General features: G+C 53.8%; 1 protein-coding gene across 1 annotated transcript in view; it reads right to left on the bottom strand.

The window, feature by feature from the left end:
• LOC136297821 (ankyrin repeat and fibronectin type-III domain-containing protein 1-like) overlaps positions 1-22,440 on the bottom strand; it is a 214,904-nt gene that overhangs the window by 72,277 nt on the left and 120,187 nt on the right. The gene's annotated exons all lie outside the window — the stretch shown is intronic.

The following is a 22,440-nucleotide window of genomic DNA, read 5'->3' as shown; positions in this document are numbered from 1 at the left end:
CGAGGCCCCAGTTCATGGCATGAGCTCCCTGAGCACAGAATGGTGCCTGCACCAAGGGATGTGCAGGGCAGGTTGTGCCCAGCACAGTGGGATGCTCATGGCACGCGGCACCAGGACAGACAGACACAGACCCACCACACCTGGGTATCATCAAAGCTGTTGCACTGCCACAGCCCTCTCCTTCTCTGTCTCCTCCTTCTCCTCCTTCTCTTCCCTGTCCTCCCTCTCCTCCTCCTCCTTCTCCTCCTCCTCCTCCTCCTTCTCCTTGTCCCGGGGATGATCCTTGTCTGTGTACCTTGTGGGGTGGAGGCAGTGAGCAGCAGCAGGGCGTGGCCCTGCCACTGTCCCTGTCCCTGTCCCTGTCCCTGTGTGTCGGTGCAGGCTGCCGGGAGCTGCTCGGGCTCGGGACGGCTGTTGTACTTTTGCTCTGTGGTTGCCAGGCAATGGCGAGCTCCAACTCGAAACAGCGGGAGCAGCGGGGCCGAATGCTAATCAGGCCCGCAAGAGCGATCCCAAAGCTTCCCCTTGCCAGCTACACCCAAACAGAGCTCCCACCAAAGCCAACAGGGAGAGGAGACCCAAGCTTGTAGCAGGCAGGGGTTCACTGTCACCAAAACATAACCAAAAGGGAGCTCTGGCCAAGCCAGCAAGATGGGGATGTGGCTCTGTGGTGGGAGACCCTCTCCATGGCATGGAGACTGTGGTTGGTCACCAGCACAGTGGGGAGGCCGCAGCCACCCCACAGCACAGGGTACATCAGTCTGCATGTGTGACATCCTTGTGCTCAGCCTGGGGCACACAGAGGTCTGGGGGTAGAACTGGGAGCACACGAGGAGCAGCTTCCCTTTGGGGGTGAGAAGCTCACTGGGAATGCTTGGAGCTGTTAGGGGAAGTTTAGGTTGGATCTCAGGCAAAGGTTCCTCCCTCAGAGGGTGCTGGGGTCCTGACCAGGATCCCCAGGGAATGGTCAGTGCCCCAAGGCTGCCAGAGCTCCAGGAGCATTTGGAAAATGCTCCAGATACAGGGTGGGATTGTTTGGGTGTCTTTGCAGGGTAGGAGTTGGACTGGATGATCCTTGTGGATCCCTTCCAGCTGAGGAGATTTTGTGACTCTGTGGTTCTAAGATGTCACCTGCCCTGGTGCCGACTGTCACCGTGCAAGAGCTCTGAGCAGCCTCGCTGGGTGGAGATAGGGACAGCCAGGGGCTCCTCTGACCCCACAGCAGCAAGAAGCTGTAGCAAAGCCCCACAAGTCAATGGCCAGACACCAAATTGGGCTGATCTAACACCGGCACAACCTGCCCAGATAGGTGGTGGAGTCTCCATCCTTGGAGACACCCAAGACTCACTGGACATGGTTCTAGGTGCCCAGGATAATCCAGGGTAGGTGATCCTGCACTGAGCAGGGGATTGGACTGAGAGATCTCCAGAAGGTCCCCGGATCTCCCAAACCACTCCATACATTCCTGAGGTGGCAGAAAAATGAGCACAGCAGTAACTGCTTCAGGGTGAGCGATAGGACCTGAGCAATGGGAGCTGTCCTGCAAGCCCACAACACATCCAGGAACAGCTCCACTCCATCCAGCACAGCATTCCCATGTGATGTTTCCTTACTTCCTTAAACTTGCATCCAAAGCCCAAAGTGGTACTTCCCAAACTATATATTGATTTCAACAAAGTACATGAGCCACGACAAATTCAGTTCCTTCTGCTCTCTGTGCTAGCGGGGATCACGGAGAGCTGCTGATATTTAAGGAGAAATCATCCGCAAACAGCGTTCTCAATGCTATTGAAACAACATCTGGAAAACCTCACATAGCCAGACCCTCCACCCAGCCACAGCTGAGATCCATGGGAAAAGCTCCCATCAACGCCATAGCCAGTAGAAAACTAAGATTTTAGATTTCTGGGATAAAACAATGAGGAACTAACTTCACAGAGAGATAAAAGAACACCCAACAATAAACTGGGCAGTGATTACAGCAATGATGAGCCATAATTACTAATTTTAAAGCTCATGAAGAGAATAGCAAATAAGGAGGAAAAGCAAAATTTCAGCAATACGTCCAAGGAATTGGGTCTGGAGCAAGATCAGGAGCTTTGAATCAGCTGTTGGCTATACCATCACCCCAAAGTCTGGCCTTGAGCCATTTCTTCCCACATTGTGCCTCAGTTTCCCCATATTGCCCGTGCACAGCCCTTTGCCTCCTTACTCTCTTTCTAGAAGAGAACAAGACCATGCCCAGCAGGCAGATGGAGCTGCACAGGTCAATCCCACCATGCTGCATTTCTCTCTCCTACGCAAGTACAAAACCAAGGCGGCCAGGTATCCAGAGGGCTCTGGGAGAGTGTCCAGGAAAGCACAATAAACACCAGTGAATGGAGCTGAGTTTGCTGGAGGCCTTTCCAAGGGAAAGGACATCACAACATCCTGGTAGGAACTGGAGCACTGAGAGAGCTCAGAGCCCAGCCTGGGAAGATCCTCCCCATCGGGGGGTCAGTGATGGCTTGAAGAGGTGAATGAGGGGTAGTGTGGGGAGTGGCACACACAGCAGCAGGACCAGGACAGTGCCACCAGAGCCACCTTGGCCCCACTGGGTATCGCAGTCTCAGCCACATCCACAGGAGGGGAAGATAAGGGAAAAGTGACCAAGGGAAGGGTGGGATGTAAGGAAGCAGGATCAGGCAAAGGGAATTCACATCCTGTATCTTAGGAGAAGTGTCCTGTCACTGGGCTTGAACAGAGTTTCAACACCTCCAAGTGGGAGGGATAGAGCAGGTTTTACAGCACTCACTAACCAAACCAGTGTAGAGGGGACAGGTCCTGACCTTACTGGGAGGTGGGACTGGCTTTTCTTTTCCTGCCTGTGCCTGAAGCCTGGGAACTGAAAGAGGCAGAGGAGCAAAAGGCAGCCTGGTGTTTTCCTGTGCCTTCTGGGAGGAAAGATCAGTTCCTCCTGGACTGAGAAGGGATCTGCAGGCTCCAATCAATGCAAATAATAAAAGCTCAAATGCCAGCCTGTGTGCATGCTCTGCTCCTGGATGGTCTCCAGGCTTCTGGAGGAGTGACTGCTCATGACTTCTGTGCATCAAGGCAGAGCTGGGGATGGCACAGAGGTGCAACTACAGTGTGGCTCAGCTCCCAAATCAATCTAGGAGCCTCACAGGCTCCCAGATACCTCCTGCTCCTGCTCAGGGCGCTGGGAGCCCCCAGCCATGCTGAGACAGAGGGAGAGGAGCAATCACCCAGTTCTGAGTCCCTGTGAGCCCCACGCCGCAGCGTGAGTCACCCTCCGGCGGGACCCACTGCTGCTCCTCGCTTGCTCACTTCACTGATGACTCAGGGCTGAGGAAGCACACTTTAAGTCCCTTAATGAAATAATTTTTATCAGCTTGTCTTTCTAAAACAAACACCTCAAGTGAGGCTTGCGCCCATCTCCACCCTTTCCTCCCAAGACACTCTTTCCTCCAGCGAGGCACTGTGGGCATGGGCAGCACAGAGGCACCTGTGGGGGCAGGAGCAGCCCCTGCTGCCCTGGCACGTGGCACTGAGCAGGGCAGCCACCAAAACTTCCCAGGATATACATTCCATCCCTCCAGTGCCCCAGCAGGGCCAGGAGAAGAAGGTGGGACGCAAGGGTGCTGTCCCAGATAATGAATGCTCCATCCCTGGAAATCTCCAAGGCCAGGTTTGGACAGGGCTTGGAGAAACCAGGGATAGTGGTAGGTGCCCATGGCAAGGGGTGGGACAAGATGAGTTTTAAAGTCCTTTCCAGCCCAAACCACTCCTTGATTCTATGAATCTAGGCCTACAGGAATGTTTGAATTTGTTCGTTTAATTTCACTTTTCAGGGCACTAACTAAATAATCTTGCGAGTTACACAAGGCCTAGATTTCCTAGGCCAGCTCATCTCCAGAGCCAGCCTTGCTGGTCCCTGGTCAGAATTAGCACAACATGCTGCAGATAGAAATGATGAGTGATTTAAAGGAGTGTGCTGAATTCCAAAATTCAGCCATGCTGGGGAGATAACAGACCTGGGGTTGGAAACAAGGATGTTCACAGAGGGGCTAAGACAAAGGTACTGTTTTATTTATTTCTTCCCGCCAGCAGACATCAGTCCTGTTGTACTTTTTCCTCTCGTAAATGTTGCCAAGCATAATCTTGGCTCATCTTTTTTTTCTAGGCAGTGTCCCTGGGAGAACAAAGTTATCAGCTAGGCTGAAGAAGCCTCATGCAATTATTTAGCAGCTTCACCAAAATAATCCGCAAAGACCAGTGGCTGCTCACAGGTGGCAGTTTTCTAAGTCATTCCAATAAAATTTGACTCAGTAACTCCCAGCGTAATCAATGCCCACACAAACAAACCAGAGGAAAACTGGGGCATGAGTGATTTTTCCGTGCTAGAAGAGGATTCTACAAAACAAACTCACAAGCCATTGCTGGCTGCAGGCTGTGCTGCCACACTGCCATTGTCACCTGCTCACCTGCTGGGACATACACGTCCCTGAGCTTCACTTGGAGCTGGGCTGGACAGATTCCAGGGGCATTTGGGCATGAGCAGGAGGTGCTTGGCTCCCTGGGCACGGCGGGGTTTGGGGGCCACGGCTGCACAGCCTGTCCCTCCCATCCCGGCTGCCACCCTGGATCCTGCCGGTTCTGCTCCCAGGCACAGCCATTCCTCAGAGTCCTTGTATCTGCAACATGCTGCAGTTATGAGTAATCAGGAGGTGATGCCTGACTGTCGGAAGGGGAATAAAATTCAGAGCCTGGGATGTGAGTGGTTGTTTGGGAGGAGGAGGAAGGAGATGGCAGCCCCCACCCCAGCTCACAGCGTCCCCCCAAGCAAGGGCTGGAGCAGGGCCAGGCTGGGTGCTCCATACACCCCATCTCCCTCCAGCCCTCTGGCAAGGGCTGACTCAGGAGCCAAAGGGCTCCGGGAATGGTGCCTCCCCTCTGTGGACTCTAGCCCCCAACCCACCTGCCATCACCTGCCCCCAACACTGCACTCCTCAAACAGCCCCAGCACTGCCAGGGCTGTGAGATAATATAGCCCCAGGCAGCCCCAAAACATCAACTGAGGCCAGATGAATCCTCAAATCCTAAAACTTGAATTTCAGGTTGGATGAACCAGCCTGGTTCATCAGCCTGGATTGCTGAGCTGCAAATCACAGAGGTAACTCCTGCCTTCAGCCTGGGTCCCAGGCTGGAGGAAGCTCCAGATTCCCAAAGGCCATCCTGGATGGAGAGCAGATCCTGCCTGTGTGCTGAAGTATGGAGAACAAGGCATAGAGAACTGGGGTGTCTAATAAAGAGTGGGTGAAGCAGCAGAACAAATCTGGTGGCAGCAGAAGGGTCAGGTGGGGCAGGCAGTGCTACCCAGATGAGAATGGCTGGCTCAAGGAAAGGAGGGAAGAGGACACAACCCACTGGGAGTGATAGAAGGGTCTTTGTTGCAGAGTGGTATTTTGGCAAGGCCAAAGCACCCGTGGGACCACAGGGAGGGGTGTGAACCATCAGCTCCAGCCTCTCACCATAGTGATCCTGCCTCTTCCTGCCTCCACTGCAATGGATCTGGGGAGGGGATGGTGATCCCCCCCAGACAAAACCCAGCCAGAGGAGGATGCCAATGGCTCCAGCACGTTTATTCTTCCACAGCTACCTCATCCCAGCCAGCTCAGAGCGGGAGCCTGACCCAGCTCTCACACTCGCCTGCAAACAGCCCTGACCCTGTGCATGCACAGGGGGCAGTGAGGCACATCCAAGTTGGGCTTTGAGTCCAACTGAAGGTGAAAAACAAGGTGGAATCCAGAGAAAATGGGGTTTGGACCACTGAGAGGGGAAGGAGGAGGGAAACATGGCTACACACACGGTACACTGAAGTAATCCAGAGAACAGAACCAAGGCCCTGCAGCCACCCCTCAGCAGAGCAGCAAACCCCACACTCAGGAGCTGGGGAGCTCCTGGTGTCCTCCAGGCACCTGCCCAAGGCACCACAGACCCACCAGGGAGAAGGGCTGTGTTTCAGTGTCTCCCTGATGCCACAGCCTTGCTCAGACAACAACCTGACCCCAGCCCCTCACAATGCCAGGACATTCTTCTGTGGGCAGGTGGGCACCACCCTGCTCCAGCTCAGCTCAGCTCAGCAGAGGCTCAGTGGTGACTCTGACTGCTCACCCACCCTCACAGCTGGGACCCACAGCAGAGGCCTTCGTGTTCTTCTAGGGCCTGAAACACAAACATAAACCTGGTTCTTTGGAAAATGGGGTGACCACTAGAGGGTGGTGGGGCACTGACCAGGCTCCCCAGGGAATGGTCATGGCCCCGAGGCTGCCAGAGCTCCAGGAGCCTTTGGACAACGCTCTCAGGGATGCAGAGGGTGGGATGGTTGGGGTGTCTGTGCAGGGACGGGAGTTGGACTTGGGTCCTGCTCTGAGGTCCAACTTGGGTCTAATCCCTGTGGGTCCATTCCAGGGTATTCCAGGATTCTGTGATCTCACCCAGCCTCTCCCTGAGCCCCAGGGCAGTGATGGGATGGGCTCTCTGGGATAGCAGCCTCATTACTGGCCCCTCACTCCAAAGCATGTCTCTACAGCTCAGCCTGGCCCTGCCAGCAGGTTATACACTCTTCAGGGCCAGGCCAAGCCAGAACAGCGTCAAATTTCCCAGCATCATTAATTCTGCTTCCTCTTCCTTCTACTCCAGCTCGGAGCTCACCCCTACAGGTGCACTGCAGAGTGGAGCAGGGATCTGTGCTGGAGCAGGAGAAAGGAGCCAGGCCCTGGTTCCACAAGCCATGCCAGCAATTGCACCCGCACAACTGGGCTGGCTGCAGCACAGACCCTCGCAGTGACCTGGGGTTCCTCGTCAGCCACGAAAGGAGGAGCAGCTCCATCCCAGCCTGCCTTCCCGCGGGAGGAAGAGTGAGTCTGTTCACGAGCATCTGCCAGCACCCCCAGTTTGCACTCCCTCCTTGCCTTCCCACCCCTTGCAGCATCTTCCCAGCCCTGCTTTCCCCAGCTGAGCCTCTTCCCAGCCACGCTCCCTGTGCCAAGGGGAGCTCACCCACAAACCCCTCGCAGCTCACACCACGCTAAGGCTGACCCAAGCTTCAAAGCATTTCTTTACTGAGAGCTCATCCAGGAAACTTTGTTTTCTCCACTCCTATTGTACTGCAGCATGCCTGTAAGAATTCATTCATGCACAGACAGCCACGCAGGCACGCACAGGCTCTGTGCTGGAGTCTCCCTATGGAAGGAGCTCCCAGAGCCCTGCCGGGGCCGGCACAGCCAGACCCTGCACTTGCTGCTTCTCCGGATGGAAGAACTTGTCAAATTGCTGGCAAAACCACAGGAGCTTGTAAACCTGCCAGCTCCACAGCACCCAGAAAGACATGCACGCATAGGCCTGAGCACCTGGGCTCCGTGTTGTCATTCATCCAAGCCTCCGGAGCACAGGGAGGGTGCAGGAAGTGCCGGGGGAGCCACAGGCACGGGGCTGCAGTCACCCATGGCCAGTACCGCCGGTGGGTTGCACACCTGCCCTTCTCCACCTTATTTTTCCTTCTTTTTTGTGATTACAGCCTGCAAAATATTACAGCAGCTTGGAGCACATTGGGAAGGAGCTGTGCCTGGGCTTAAGTGTTTGCAGGATCAGGGCTGAGCTGTGGAGTTGAACTCACTGCTATTTATAGCGGGAAGCCCTGAGCACAGCATGCGCTGGAGGGGAGCGTGGCTGGGCCCGTGTTCCTGCTAAAACCTGGTGGATTCTTTATTTTGTCTCATTTTGGGGATGTCAGCTGCCTGATCTCATAATTGCATTCATGTGCTGCCTGGTATTTACAAATGGTTATTTTTTAACCTTCGGGCACACCAGGTCATAGAATCACAGAGTGGTTTGGGTTGGAAGAGACCTTAAAGCTCATCCCATTTCATCCCTGCCATGAGCAGGGACACCTTCCACTAGACCAGGTTGCTCCAAGCCCCATCCAACCTGGCCTTGAACGCTTCCATCCTCCTACATGTTTATAATGGTTTATAGGTGAAGTTCTATCTTTCATCACTGGTTAAAAAAAATTAAAAAGGCAAGAAAAGAAGCTGGATGTGAGTAGTAAGCTCCCAGCTCCCAGGGCCTGCAGCTGATTAATTACACCCTGTCCTGCAGCATGCACTTCGCATGCAGCCCTGCAGCCTGGCTGGGTGTCAGCAGCCTGACAGCAGCTCTGCCCATCAGCCCAGCTAATTATAGTGTGGGGAGCAAACGAGGCTGCCCTCCCTGCCCTCCTCTTCCCTCCCTTCCTTTCCTGTCCCCTCCCTGCTGGATGCTTCACTGTTGCTCTGACCAAGAGGAGCCAGGCTGCAGCTCGGGCTGGGGAAGACCTTTCCTTGAGGCACGCAGGGGGACCAGTGAGCAGCACAAGGATGACAGTCTCCAGGAAACTGTGTCAGGGTTTGTCCAAGGGCCCTGACCCCCCTCAGGGGTACCTGGGCAAGGAGCAGGCCTGCCACCACACCCCCACCCTCACCCTCACCCTACCCCACTGCAGAAGCCAGGCTGCTGGTCCCATCCCATCCCATCCCATCCCATCCCATCCCATCCCATCCCATCCCATCCCATCCCATCCCATCCCATCCCATCCCATCCCATCCCTGCTGTCCTTCCAGCCACCCCAGCTCTCCTTGGACAGAGCTCTGCATCATCTCTCCCGCTGCCTTTGTACACCCCCAGCACTGGGTCTGGGGGAACCCCTCCAGTCTGCCTGGAAAACCAAGTTCATGGGAATGTCCCTCTCCTCCGGGAGCCTCAGCCCCTCGACAGGGACAAGGCACCAGATATAAGTGGACCACAGTCCCACAGGTGTCCCACCTCCACTGCCTGGGGTTTGCTGCCCCACAGGGGAGCCTGGGCACCACAGACCCCTAAGCAGGCAGCAAAGCCTTCATCTCAGTGAGTGGGACCAGGAACAACAAAGCACAGCACCCTCAGGAAGTGTCCCCTGTCACCAAACCACTCCTGGGGTGACACACGTGGAAAACAGGGTAGATCTGAGCAGAGCAGGGATCATGGGGACACGGTTGGGCACCCACCCACAAGTTATTGACAACCACAGCACACACAAGACCTGCAGGGACATGAACAGAACCCGGCCCTCGCACAAGACACAGAATCCTACAGGGCTGGAATGGGTTGGAAGTGACCTTAAATCTCATTTCATCCCTTGCAGCGACACCTTCCACTATCCCAGGGTGCTCCAAGCCCTGTCCAGCCTGGCCTAGAACACTTCCAGGGATCCAGAGGCAGTCACAGCTTCTCTGGACAGCAACATCCACCCAGAATTCAAAACACCATTGGAGAGCAGTTCTCTCATGCTTTTGGCCCTGAAAGTGGCTCCCCAAGGTCACACAGCATCTGACTCAATCAGTGTAAATGTGAATCCCCACTCCCAGGACTGTGGCTGCCACCACAAAATGCTCTTAACTGTTCCTACCCTTGGAGGAAGAGCAGGGCTGTTTTCAGAATGACATGCCTACCACAAAACAAGGATGCTCCTCATAGCTGGCCTCTTCATCTTCCTCCTCCTCCTCAGTACCCAGCACTGAGCCCAATGCATGGGAAACCTGCTCCTCCTGCACTGCTCATCCCTGGGTGCTACAGAAGGCTACAACACACTCCTGGGGTGCCACCTCAGCCTTATCTCAAGCCAACAGGAGCTGAAATATGGTTTGGTCAGGACAGGGACAGATGTAACTCGGAGGGAACACCTGAGCTCCACCAATATAGAGCAAAGCCACTGCTTAGACACAGCAGGAACCACTTCATTATCTGGGTAACACTGAAAGATCTGTTCTGAGCAGCCCTTTGCCACTGTCACTGGCCCAAGGTAACTCCCCTAGGCCTAAACATTCACTTTTACTCTCAAGTTAAAAGTGTTTGTTTGTTTAAATATGGCTTGTAACATATCAACCAATCCATTTTGGAGCAGCAAGCTCTCTGAAATTCATATGAAGCCGTGGCTGCCACATCCCTGGAAGAGCCAGGTTGACTCTGTCCAGGCTGGACAGGGCTTGAAGCAACCTCAGATCGTGGACGGTGTCCCTGCCCATGGTAAAGGGTGGAATGAGATGGGCTTTAAGGCCCCTTTGAGATGAGTCCCTTCCATTCCAAAGCACTCCGGGATTCTAGGATAATATGCCACAGGTTTCTGGGAGCATCACCAATGTGAGCAGAGAAAAACTTACAAGAGCTTTACCTATTTTGGTTACAGGTGAGGCTTTAAGAAGAAAGAGCCCCTGGAGCTTTGCACATTTCTCTTGGAACAGCCTTTCCTGAGAGATGGAGGCACTGGTTCAGTCCTGGCCACCCATTTCCCATCCATACAGGAGGGAAGACGGAGCCAGGGGATGAGGATACCCCTCCACCCCACTAAGCACACGGCTTCCGACAAAGCCACCCCATCTGCTACTAAGATTGAGGTCAGCAGTAAGGTGGGGACAATGATGACCTTGCTATGCCCCAAGTCCACCTTCCCAAGTGTAAAGGGACAGGGACAGGCAGTCCCTCACTGCTCCCACAGCTGCATCCATACCCTGAGCATTTACACAGGCTCCAGCCAGCCAACCACCACCAAATATTTAGGAATCAAACTCCATAAGGAAGCACAAGACACACTGCAGAATAAATTGAGTACATTAGAAAAAGCCCAGAGAGGAAAAATAGATTTTTGGAACATGTTCTCAATCTCATTAATTGGGAAGACAGCCTTGGAGGGGGAAAAAAATGATTATATCCTCCCCAAACCATTATCCGCTCTTCAGAGTGTATCATATGAAAACAGTTATATAAAAGAATAAATTATATTTGGAATGGCAAGAACCCCAGAATAAAGCTAGGAACTCTGATGTTCCCATATAAAGATAGGAGACAGTTATCTGTTCCAAATTTTCCAGTTTTCTGCTGCGCCAATTCAAATTCACTACATACCAGCATGGCCATATAAAGGGGACTCCACCCATGTGAGCTTGGAAAGAGCAGTAATCCCCCAAACTATCAATTTAATGTATGGGGATAGAAAATGAAGGAAGAATGTACTCCCAGAAGGAGCGCTCTGTTAATGACATGGCACAGGGCTCCAGAACGTGCACACAGGAATATCATTTACAGGGAATTTTGTGTTGTGAGACCTGAGCTGAAATCAAGATTTCTGCACGCAGACACCATCGATGCTGCAAATTAAATGTCCATTTCCAGATCCAGTGTGAACTTTATTTTTGTTTTATTTTCTACTATTTGCTCAGTGTCACGTTTCTTGGCCGGCACTAGGAAATCATCTCTTCCTTGGGAGTTTTAAAATAAATTTTCAGCCCATCTTGCCTGGGCTCTCCTGAGCAGTAGAGGAGTGAGGATGCCCCAGGGCAGGGCTAGCACCAGGCACGGTCCTCTGAGCCTGACCCCTGTGGAGGTGCTCCAGCCCCACATCCAGGAACCCCTAGATGGGCAGCCTCAAGCTCCCCCTTACCCTCCCCTGGATCTGAGGTGGATAAAAATCCTCCTTTTTCCTGGATTTCTGCAGATGCAACGCAGCACTGGGAATGCTGTTAGCATGAGCACATGGCACTGGGGTGTACTGGGGCACAGCAGCAAGGGGCAGGTGACACAAACATGAGAGGCAAGGTGTGACCCTGAATCTGCCCACACACTCCTGAGCCCCCAGGAACGTGCTGTCATGTTTGAAACTGCACAACAAGCTGGTTCCTTGCCTGAACTGCACAAACGATACACAAAGTGCCGGTGGTATCTTTCCAAGTTTTCTTTCCTGTTTGGAATTCCTGCGTAGAAGACCCAGTGAGTGCACCAGCAGCTCCATGTTCCTCCCATCAGATCTGTGGAGCCACTGCTCACAGCAGGAGGTGAGAAGATAGGAAGGATGGCTAGGAGAGGGAAATCTGGACCAGGAGATGGAAATTAGGGCTACAGTCCATCTTTCATCCGTTTTTAAACCAGTCAGGGGCTGGGCACAGAGCCCCCTTGTCACCAATCCGAAGCTTCCAGGTCCCTCTAGCTGGAAGTGTTCAAGATCAGGTTAGACGGGGCTTGGAGAAACCTGGTATGGTGGAAAGTGTCCCTGCCCATGGCAGGGGGGTGGTACAACATGAGCTTTAAGTTTCCTTCCAACCCAAACTCTTCCATGATTCTACAAAGAAGCAGCCTGAAGAAAAAATGATTTTATCCAGCTCTACCCATCTAATAAAAATCATTACAAAAACAAACAAACAAACAAACAAAACCCTAAAAAATAAGAGCCTTCTAGAAAGCACCTCTTCTCATGCCCTGAGACCCTGATGAGGACCAGCAGCACCAGGTCTGAGCTCCCCCCGCACCATCGGCACCACGCGGCACCGGCGCCGGAGCTGGCAGCGCCCTGGAAAGGAGCCGGCAGCCAACAGCAAGCCCTGTCCAAGCCATCAGGATGGATATGCAGATAAACCAGGTCAGAGAAGTGTTTCCATCCCGGCCAGACAGTGACTAAGAGACGGCATTAATTTGTTACTCAGCCCAAGTTTAACTTTTCAGACCAAGAAGAGCCAAATGGTTGTTCCAAGTGGAAAAAAAACCTGCAGGATGCATTCCTTTCCCCTGTCCCAGGAATACCCAGGGATTCATGATTTCAAGATGGAGTTGACAGCCCTTTCATATATCACTAAGAATAACAAACCAACCTTTCTGTTTTTCTTTTCATTCCCCAAATGCTATTTACTGGTCGCAAGAAGCCACACGTCATGCTCACACAGCGCTCCGGGGAGGTGGGGCTGGACGAGCTCCACATGCTCTTAGTGCAGCACATCAAACCACCACAGACAACAGAAAGCTGTTTTATTGGCAGTCTTGCTGTCAGCATGGAGAATGAAGTGTGTGTGAGGGAGCATCCACCTTCCACCCCTTTCTGGACTCAATGTGAAGGCTCCTCGCAGCTTTACCAGGGATGTGAGACTGAGAACACAACTGACAAACTCTTTGGAGCTTGAAAGCCCTTCCAAATTAATTCAGAATTTGATAACCTGCTACAGCACCTGTGCCTGTTGCACTGCCTGGTTGGGACAGTCCCCACATCACAGCAGCTACAGGGCTGTACCTCCGTGCCAGGGTGCAGGGACAGGAGCCCAACGCCTCACTGCAGGGCCCAGCGACCCCAAAACCACACAGAGGGTTGGGTATCACCAGAACCTATCACACCACAGCCTTTTATCAATTTTTGCCTTTTAGGGCCTCCAGAAAATGATGTTTTCGACGACTGGGCTCACAGACTCATCCAGCATCATGCCAAGATGGTGGCAGTTGTGCCCAGGGAGAGACATCCCCAGCCCCACTGGTGCCCTCCTGTCCCTGGGCTGAGGTTGCCAGGGGTGGGGCACCACAGGGTCCCTGGGATGCCCCACACCACTATAAAGCATTTGTTCCTGCAGGCAGAGGAGATTTGACACTGACAGCCTGGCCAAGTGCAGCACAGCGGAGCTCTAAACAAACACTGCCACAGCGCTCGAGTCCAACTCCGTCTGCAGATGGAGCAGAAGGGATGCCCATGACTTGATGCAGCCTCAGTAAATCCTGCCAGAGAGCTCAGACCATGTCACGCTCACATCTTGTTTCATAAAACCATGTGCTGTCTCACAGTAGGTCAGGTCAGAGCTGTGCAGAGATTTCAGCCCCAGCATCCCTCTCCTGAAAAATTCCCACCCAGCTCTGCCAATGGGCCATGATCCAGAGCTCCAAATCCACCTCCCTGCAGCCACCCAGCATGAGGACTGGTACCACACACTGCTGCCTGTCCCCTTTGGAACCCAAACCGTCCCTTCTCCTCCACCACCCAGGACCTAGGAGCCAGTTTGAGCCCATAACCAAACAAGCCTAAGAATGCCTGCGGGACAGAAGCGTGATGGGAGAGCCCAGAGAGACCCAGCCCCACACAGGACCTCATTGGCTGCACGGTGACAGTCCTGAAGCCCCCTGGACATGGAAACCAGGGAGACAGGACCCACCTGGTCTCCAGCAAAACCCCAGCCAGCTCCAGCTGAGCTGGGTTGCTGTAGGAGGGCAGGCCAGCCCAGCATCCCCGGGCAAGGCAACAGGCACGGAGAGAGGGCTCTTACATTGAGGCAGGGCATCCTCCACGGCAGCTGAGGCAAGTCGGAAGGGCTGTGCTGAAATGCAGCAGCCACTCGGGAGGCAGGTGACACATCCTGCGTGCAAAAGGCACATCTCCAACCTGCTGGGGCTTTCAGGGCTGGGCAGGGCTCCTGCTCCTCCCTGTGCCACCCACAGCCCTTCCCTGTGGCACCCACTCCAGGTCCCACCCTACGAGCTCCTGCCGTGTCCTCATGCTCACCCCATCCTACCTGCCCAGCTCCAGCTTGGAGGGCATGGGAGCTCTCCAAACCTGGGGTAAGGCTATTGCCAAACCCACACCCCCCTTAGCCACGGCTCAGAGCCACGGCAGCTCAGGGCTGGCTGCCACAATGCCACTGGAGAGGTCCCTCCTCTGCCGTGTCCCTGGTCAGGCACAGCCCCTCCTCTGGCACATCCTCCCACACACGCGGGTCTGGGCAGAGCTCAGCTCTGCACTCCACAGGGCAGCAGTTCCCCAGGATGCTTGCTGAGCCCATCTGGCCTTCACCACAGCCAGAGCCAAAAGGTCTTCATGAACCTCATGAAAAAAAACCAACTGCCTTGAAATGCATTTTTGCTTTTTCCCAGTAAATCTCCTTGGTACCCCCCCGGTCTGATGTGAAATCACTCACCATCTCTGTAGTACTCAGAGCTGCACAGAGGTCTCTGCTTCTTCCCTATCGTTCTTGTCTTCTTCCTTCTCTCCTTGTCTTCCTCCTCTCCCTCCTGGGTGGGCAGGCTCTCCCTGCCGGGAGGGCACCAGCCTATTCCAAGATTCCTATCTGGCCACCCACAGCCTCTCCCAACAATTACAGGCCTCTACTGCTGTCCCAGGTAAGCAGCAATGACAGACCTCGAGGCAACTTCATGGAAATGTCTGTTCAGAGGCAGGGTTACCTGTCCCTGCCAACTCCTGCCTGCAATGGGTTGGAAAAGGAGCATCCTGCACACCCCAGCAGCGTGACAATCCTAAACAACCGGATGGAGGGAAACAAAAAGACACCAAGCTGTCCCTAGAAAACAAGGGTTTAAGTATTTCCTAGGGTCCCTGCATCATTCCAGTGGCCCCATCCCCAGTCCCATGGCTTCTTCCCAGCACAGACAGGTCTGTGGGACTGGGGTGCCCACCCCAAAAGCTTGCACAAGTCCAGCATTTGCAAAGACAAAGTGATCCTTTAATGCCACATCCATATCCAAAAGTTATCGGTGAAAACCCACAGGACAATCTTTGGCAGCCACACTCGAGGTGTGGGTGCTGGGGCACTGGGCAGTGCAGGGAAGGGCCCTGGGCAGCGGCTGCAGGAGAAGCCTCAACCCCTGAGCTCAGGGTGCAGCTGTTCCCAAAGAGGCACAGCCAGGGGAGGCAGTGGGGCACAGATGTGATGGGCTGTGGCTCTCACCCAACACTTGCTTCATCTCTGACTTCCTGGGTGTGATCACAATGAAAGCCCAGAACCCCCATCCAAAGGGCAAAGCTGGGAATTCCCAACTGCAGCAGACACCAAGCCCACGCTGCTGATACGAGGTACAGTAAACTTACAGCTCCTCCGGCCACAAACCCTCCATATTCTACAAGCAACAAACGACATTGTTCTCCCTGTCCCGTCCTACAGGAGCCACTGAAGGCATCACTCCCCTTGCCTTATCCCCGTGTGACTCCCAGCCCTGCCCGGCAGCACTGGCCCTGCCAGATTAGTGCTCAGCACAGACTCACCCCAGCTTCCCTGTGCTTTGAAAGCAGCAGCCTCTGACTGCAGGAGGGGCTTGTGCCCTCAGCAGGGTCCTGTGTTTCCCACTCCCACAGTCTGTCCCATAAAAGCCCTCACACCTCCATGCTAAGCAGGACAACCAGGACCCCCAGTCCTGCACATCCATTGCCCAGAGGCAGCAGCACTGCAAGGAGTTCCCTGGTCACTTCCTGCTGGGCCACCTGTGTATTTTAGTGACATGTAGCAGATGGGCACACCAGGGAGGATGCAGGAGCCTCTGGTCCAGCACAAACTTGTGGCAAGTGAATAGCACCCACATCTTGCTGACCACAGGTGGAGAGAGTGACTTAGAAGTAAATATGAGCATAGATCTTTGGGAAGGGTAGGGAGGAAAAAGGCTGAGGAAGAACTGGCTGAACTGGGATAGAGAAACTCTTGCCTCCAGACCCCCTTTCTCTCCAGAAAGAGCCAAAACCTTAACTAGGAGTTTGTGTTAAAGCCTCTGATCTTCACTGGGGTTTCACCCCTGGGCACCACATGTTCACACAGTCAGGGACAACCACTGCCCAAATCCAACCTTAATCCAAATAACATTAAAAAGACACTCCAGGGATTAAGTGACCTGACAAGCTACAGGCACACCCAAGGACAGAAAACTAATGGTGTGTGTCACAACAGGCCCTCCTGGAACTCACCCCAGGTGCCTCAGTTTACCCAGTCATTATGGGCAGGTGCAGCACTGCCCAGCTCCTGCAGGGCAGGGGGTCAGGTGCATATCATAGAGTCATGGGACCATGGAGTCATGGAATGGCGTGGGTTTGGAGGGACCTTAAAACCCAACTCATCCCACCCCCTGCCATGGGCTGGGACACTTCCCACTATCCCAGGGTGCTCCAAGCCCTGTCCAACCTGGCCTTGGACGCTTCCAGGGATCCAGGGGCAGCCACAGCTTCTCTGGGCACCCTGTGCTAGGGCCTCCTCACCCTCACAGGGAAAATTTTCTCCCCAATATTCCATCTAATCCTACTCTCTGTCAGTTCAAAGCCATTTCCCTGTGTCCTATCAATACATGCCCTTGCAAATATATATAAATATATATATATCTATAAATATAAATATATATATATATACACATGTATACACACACACTCCCACCCACACGTATTATACACATATTTGTATTTTATGTTTAATAGTGCTGTTCCCAGAACAGCTCCCATGGGAAGCACAGCCCCGTACTGCCTTGGCTGGGGGTCGAGATGAATAATCAAGAGGAGGGAGGAAAGCCACGGCCCTGGGGGGTCTGCCTGCAATCAGGCAGCATTTCAGCAGTGGTGAGGGAAGAAATTAAAGAAATAAATCGTATTTTGTTCGTGCTTAGTGAACACTCACCAGAGAGTCATGATGAAACCACACATAAGCTTTTCCAGGCAGGAGACAGCAGTGCTGGGAATCACGGGCTGGTCCCAGAGTGGCACAGGGATGTGGGGACTCACAGCAAGAACAGGATGGATGCTGACAGGGAAGGAGGTGTCAGAGCACAAGGAGCTCCGGCGGGGGATGTGGGGTAGAGCAATGGGTTTGCTATGCCTGAGAAACTGGGCTGAGAGGGGATGCTGGGAGAGGAGCTGAGGGAGGAGAGGGGAGGTGCAGCCTGAGCCCTGCAGCTGGCACAAGAGGGGCAGCAGAAAACCCCATCACAGGACAGACCCTGCCCAATGCCACCATGGCACTGCTGGGGCTGGGGATCACCTGCTCCCCTGCCTGTCCCCTGACCTTGGGAATGAGCTGGCCAGGAGCATCCCAACACCTCGGGATTCCCAGCAGCAGCAGAGTGGGCACGGTGCCTGCTACAAAAAAAATGAATTGGGAAAGCCAGTTTTGGGGCAATAGGGCTGGTTTTGGAGAGCGGGGGAGAAAATAATATTTTTTAAAAAAGAAAAAAAAAAAGGGAAAGACAAAACCGCTGTGTAAGAGATGAAGGGAAGGGGGGGAAAAGTTGAAAATAAATCCCTGGGGAATTGTGGAGAAGAAGAAAGAGCACAGACACGCCAGGCGAGCTGGAGTGAGAGCCAGGGAGCAGGAAGCGCCTAACTAGGATGGAGACAGAGATACTACAGAACCCTGGTGACGTCATGCCGGAGTCGCAGCGGTTTCCAAAACAACTCTAAACCCTAGCGCCCAGAGAGGGAGTGAGGAGTGCAGGAGAAGTGAAAACGAGATGGGGCTCGGCGCTCAGAGGGAGCTGGAACAGGAGCTGGAGGCATCTGTAGAGCTGAGCCCGCTCCCAGCTCCCCGTCGGTTTGCTCTGGCGGGACAGGCTCTGGGGAGCCGGCAGCCACGGAGACAGAGGTTATTGTAGAGCCAGGCAGCATCAGAAAGGAAATTCCTGAGGGTGTTTTCCTAATTGACACGTACAATGAAGTTACAGTCCCCCAAAGCCCCTTGCTGCAAGAAGGTAAATGCTGGATGCTCCTAGAAGCAGAGCCAAGGAGTGAGCAACAGCAGAGCCGGCGACCCAGAGGAAATAAATCTGCACTAAATGGGAACCACACACAGAGAGTTGTCCCGATGGCAGCGGGCGGCTCTGCCCCAGCCTGTTCGGATTAGAGGGTTTTATGGCTGTGCTGGCCCTGGGGAGCCTGGCCAAGGCGGCTGGGTCGGCTCAGGGCTCTGTGAGGAGGGTGGAGAACCAAGTGAGAAGGCAGAGTGAACCCCCAGAGTCAGGCTGTGGTGCTCATCGTCCGGGGCTTGCAATGTGGGGCTGCCCCCTGTGCCCCCAGCCCAACCCCGCAGCTGCTGGATGGGTATGGCAGCCTTGGCACCCACCCTATGGGTAAGGAAGTGTGACACAACAGCCATGGTGACTTTTCCTGTCCCACAACCCCAGGGGTATTTCTTTTGGAGGCTGCTGGAATTCCTGCAGGTTCTCCACTGCCTGCCTGTCCAGAGCCAAGCCCAAGGCAGCCCCTGGGTGCTCCCACACCTTTGCTCTCAGAGTTTCACCTCCTGCCAGGCTGGAGCCTGCCTGCTCTCACAGACCAGTGCTGCTGGTAATGGGCACAGCTGTAACTGGGCTGTCCTGGGGCCGGGACTGATCCTGGAGGTCTGATATCCTGCTGGGACACAAGGATCCCCCACTCTGCAGCACTGCTGCACGTGTGATGAACCTGCTTGGTTTCAGTACCATCCTACAGCTCCCACGGCTTCTGCCAAGGGATGCAGCCTGCAGGGAACACTGCCAAACACACTGGCCAAGGGGACTGGGTGTCAGGGCACACCTGGAGGGGTCTAGGGTGGGGAAAGGACCCAGGAGGGGTGAGCAGGGCACAATCACCTCTCTGCCTCCAAACGTGTGACAAGCAACAGGAGGGCACAGCCTGCACAAAGCAGGTTTGGCCACGAGCCCAACTTGCAAACCACCCAGAGAAATCCGTGGGAAGGCAGCAAGACCCCCAAGCTGGCGAGACAGGCAGTTTTTAGGATGGAACGGCCAAGAGATGTCCTGGGGGCCGGCACAGCCACGTCCCCTCTCCATGCACTGGGTGGCTCAGAGGCGGCAGCACCGGGAGCAGGCTGGCCACAGCAGCAGCCCCTGCCTGTCACCCTCCCCTGGGCCCCTTCCCGGCTCCCTGGTTAAATCCCACCACGGCTGCTTTCCTCGCCCGGGGGCGAGGAGAACCTGACTCACACACTAGCAGAGATTAATAAGCGAGCAGAGGAGCCGGGCTCATCCTCTGAGCCGGCAGCTGAATCACCGGCTCCGGCTGCTCGCGCATTGTTCCAGCGCTGAGTCAGTGCTGCTGCGCCGGGGAACAATGGCAGCAGCAAAACGTGTGGCCTGTGAAATCCAGCAGCACGGAGAAATCAAAAAAGAAGCGTTGCTGTAAGCAAGCTAATAGGGCTACCCACGGAGTCCCAGAAAAGCAGGGTTCGGAACTCCAGCTTCCCCCCCAACCCCCCAGAAATCCAAACCCCCAGCCCGTCACAGGTCCACTGTGCTTGGCAGCAGCAGCTTTCTTTCTGCTTAAAAGTTGCCACCTCTGTATTTATAATTTTTTATGTTCAACCCTAATTGGATGACGTGGTCTGGTTGTTCCTCCCACCCTGGCCGGGCTGCACATGTGCTGCACACAGATATCTCAAGCCTTTCCCATCCCTGGAAGTGTCCAGGCCAGGCTGGACAGGGCTTGGAGCACCCTGGGATAGTGGAAGGTGACCCTGCCCATGGCAGGGGGTGGAATGAGATGAGCTTTAAGGTCTTTCCAACCCAAACCTGTGCTATTCCCACAGCTCCCATGCTCACAGTCCTGGTCTATCACTTCCTCCAAAAGTACAAGATGGGATTTTGAAAGATGAGGGAAACAGTAATTCTTGGAGAAAGTGCTGTCTCAGAGCAAGTGACAACCACCCTTCTCAAACTGTCCAGCTCATCTCCAGCTGCCAGGCTGCCAGGGCTCTCCATCTCTCCCAAGTAAGGAGAAAAGTCCCGCTCCAGCCAGGTGTGCCAGCCCCCTTTTGCCATCCCAGAACAGCTCCTGCCATGTAGCAGTGAACAGCCACCGCTTGCTGGGCCTTGCAAAATAAATCATATTTCACTTCAAAATGAAGCAAAAGCCTCCTGCACTCAGCATCCTGCTTCCTGAGCTTGGCAGAAAGTGTCACAAGTCCTCTTAGGGTCCTTGTCCACCCACAAGCCACACACTTGGCAACCTGGAAAGTACTTTGCTGATACACAGAACACAAAAACTTTTAGAAACAAGGCACTAGAACCTGGATTCATGGAGCAGAGAAATGGGAATCAGCCTGAGAAACAGGGTCAGCTGCTGCTCTGTCCTTAAACACAGCCCTGAATTACAAACATCACTGTGCCCTAAGTGCCTCTTTCTGATCATATCACCCCCAGACGAGTCTCAGTCTCCCCTGACACCAGCTAATGACTGGGCTTTGAAGGTGCTGCATGGCAGCGAGTTCTGCAGGTTAATGGGAACGTGTGGTAGCACTGCATCTCCTTCCTTCCAGCCTGGTGTAATGTCCTGCCCGAGAGAAAGACCAAGTGCCCAAAGGACACACCAAGAGTCACGGCGTCACCCCACAGCCACCAACACCCCAGTGCAGCTCTGGGAGCCTCTGCATCCCAGATGGATGGTCCCAGCCCTGAGTGCTGCCACCAGCCCCTCCACCCCCCGTGCTCCACTCTGGGCTGGCTGCAGGGGCGGTGGTGCTGGGCAGGTCTCACACAAACACAACGTGAAACCTCCCTGTCCATCATCCAGCCCAGTGTCATCCAATCTCCAACCACCCCAATCTCAATGAACCATCAACTTGAAATAAAACAAAATCGGCTGAAAATCCCAGTGAGCACCGGGTTGCCTGTGTTTGCTCTTACAAGGATCTAATTCAGGTCTAATAGGACAGTTATTATGATATATTAAATGAGTGGCAATTGATTATTAAGAGCTTATTCATTGGACCTGGACAGATGGGTAATCAGATACCTGCCTATTACATAGCTGTGAAACCACTCTGAATATGCTTCTAATGACCAAGTGATATTTACTTAACATTCAATATCCATCACTAGGAAAGGTCTCTCTAGATTTAATAAGCCTCTGTTATTTTATGTTTAATTAAATACCATCCACTATTAAAAACATATTTAACTGAGGTCAAAACCAGTAAAAACTGTATCTTATAACATAGCTGTTAAACCTCAAATATCTTCTTAATGATTAATTGGGATTTAGCACACGATTGCTGTCCTACTGAGAGCGGATGGAAAGCGGAAGCTCAACGATTCAGGGACCAAAGTGCTTTGCTTCTGCAAACAATTCTGCTGGTTAAATGGTTTGGCTAATAAAAATAAAACAGAGCAGTGGGAGGCTCGGTTCCTACATCACCCAACTTTGAAAAATTCAGAATACAGCACAGTCACTTGCACGGTGCCCAGCAACTCGCATGGCCACGCAGGGAGCCGAGATCACCATCCTCCTCCCAGAGATCTGGGTACCACAGGTGCATTCCTGCAGGCCAGAACATCAGCAGGACCCTTCCAGAGCTGCTCTGCCCCAGCTTCAAAGCAGAAGCTCTGGAGCAGTGGGCCGGGGCACTCCTGATGGCACAGTTCCAGTTGGGATTGTGAATGGCATCCTTTCTGCTTGGGCTGGCCAGCTGGGGCAGTTCAGGGCCCATCACACCCACCAGTTTGTCCAGAAACAACAGTGTCTGGAAGAAGCTGGAGACAGATTTCATAGAATCATGTCATGGTGCGTCTTGGAAGGACCCTAAAACTCATCCCAGTGTGACCCCCTCCCACAGGCCAGGACCCCTTCCATTGACCATGTTGCTCCACGCCCCATCCAACCTCACCTAGGCCATTTCCAGGCACAGGGCAGCCACAGCTTCTCTGGGCAACCTGTTTGCCACAATGGTCCAAAACTTTGATGTTAGAAACAAAGAGATGTTTTCAGGCCAAGGGACCAGTGAGCTCCAAAAACCAAGGGCCCTAGAAGCACCAGTCCTGCAGCAGCAGCAGACTAAGGACAGATGTTTCTGTCACTGCCCTGCACAAGTG

The sequence above is a fragment of the Chamaea fasciata genome, unplaced genomic scaffold (genome assembly GCF_029207755.1).
Source record: "Chamaea fasciata isolate MVZ Bird 193981 ecotype frontalis unplaced genomic scaffold, bChaFas1.0.hap1 SCAF_16, whole genome shotgun sequence".
NCBI lineage: Eukaryota > Metazoa > Chordata > Aves > Passeriformes > Sylviidae > Chamaea > Chamaea fasciata.
The sequence above is the reverse complement of the archived record's forward strand: the minus strand, read 5'-3'. Positions and strand labels throughout refer to the sequence as shown.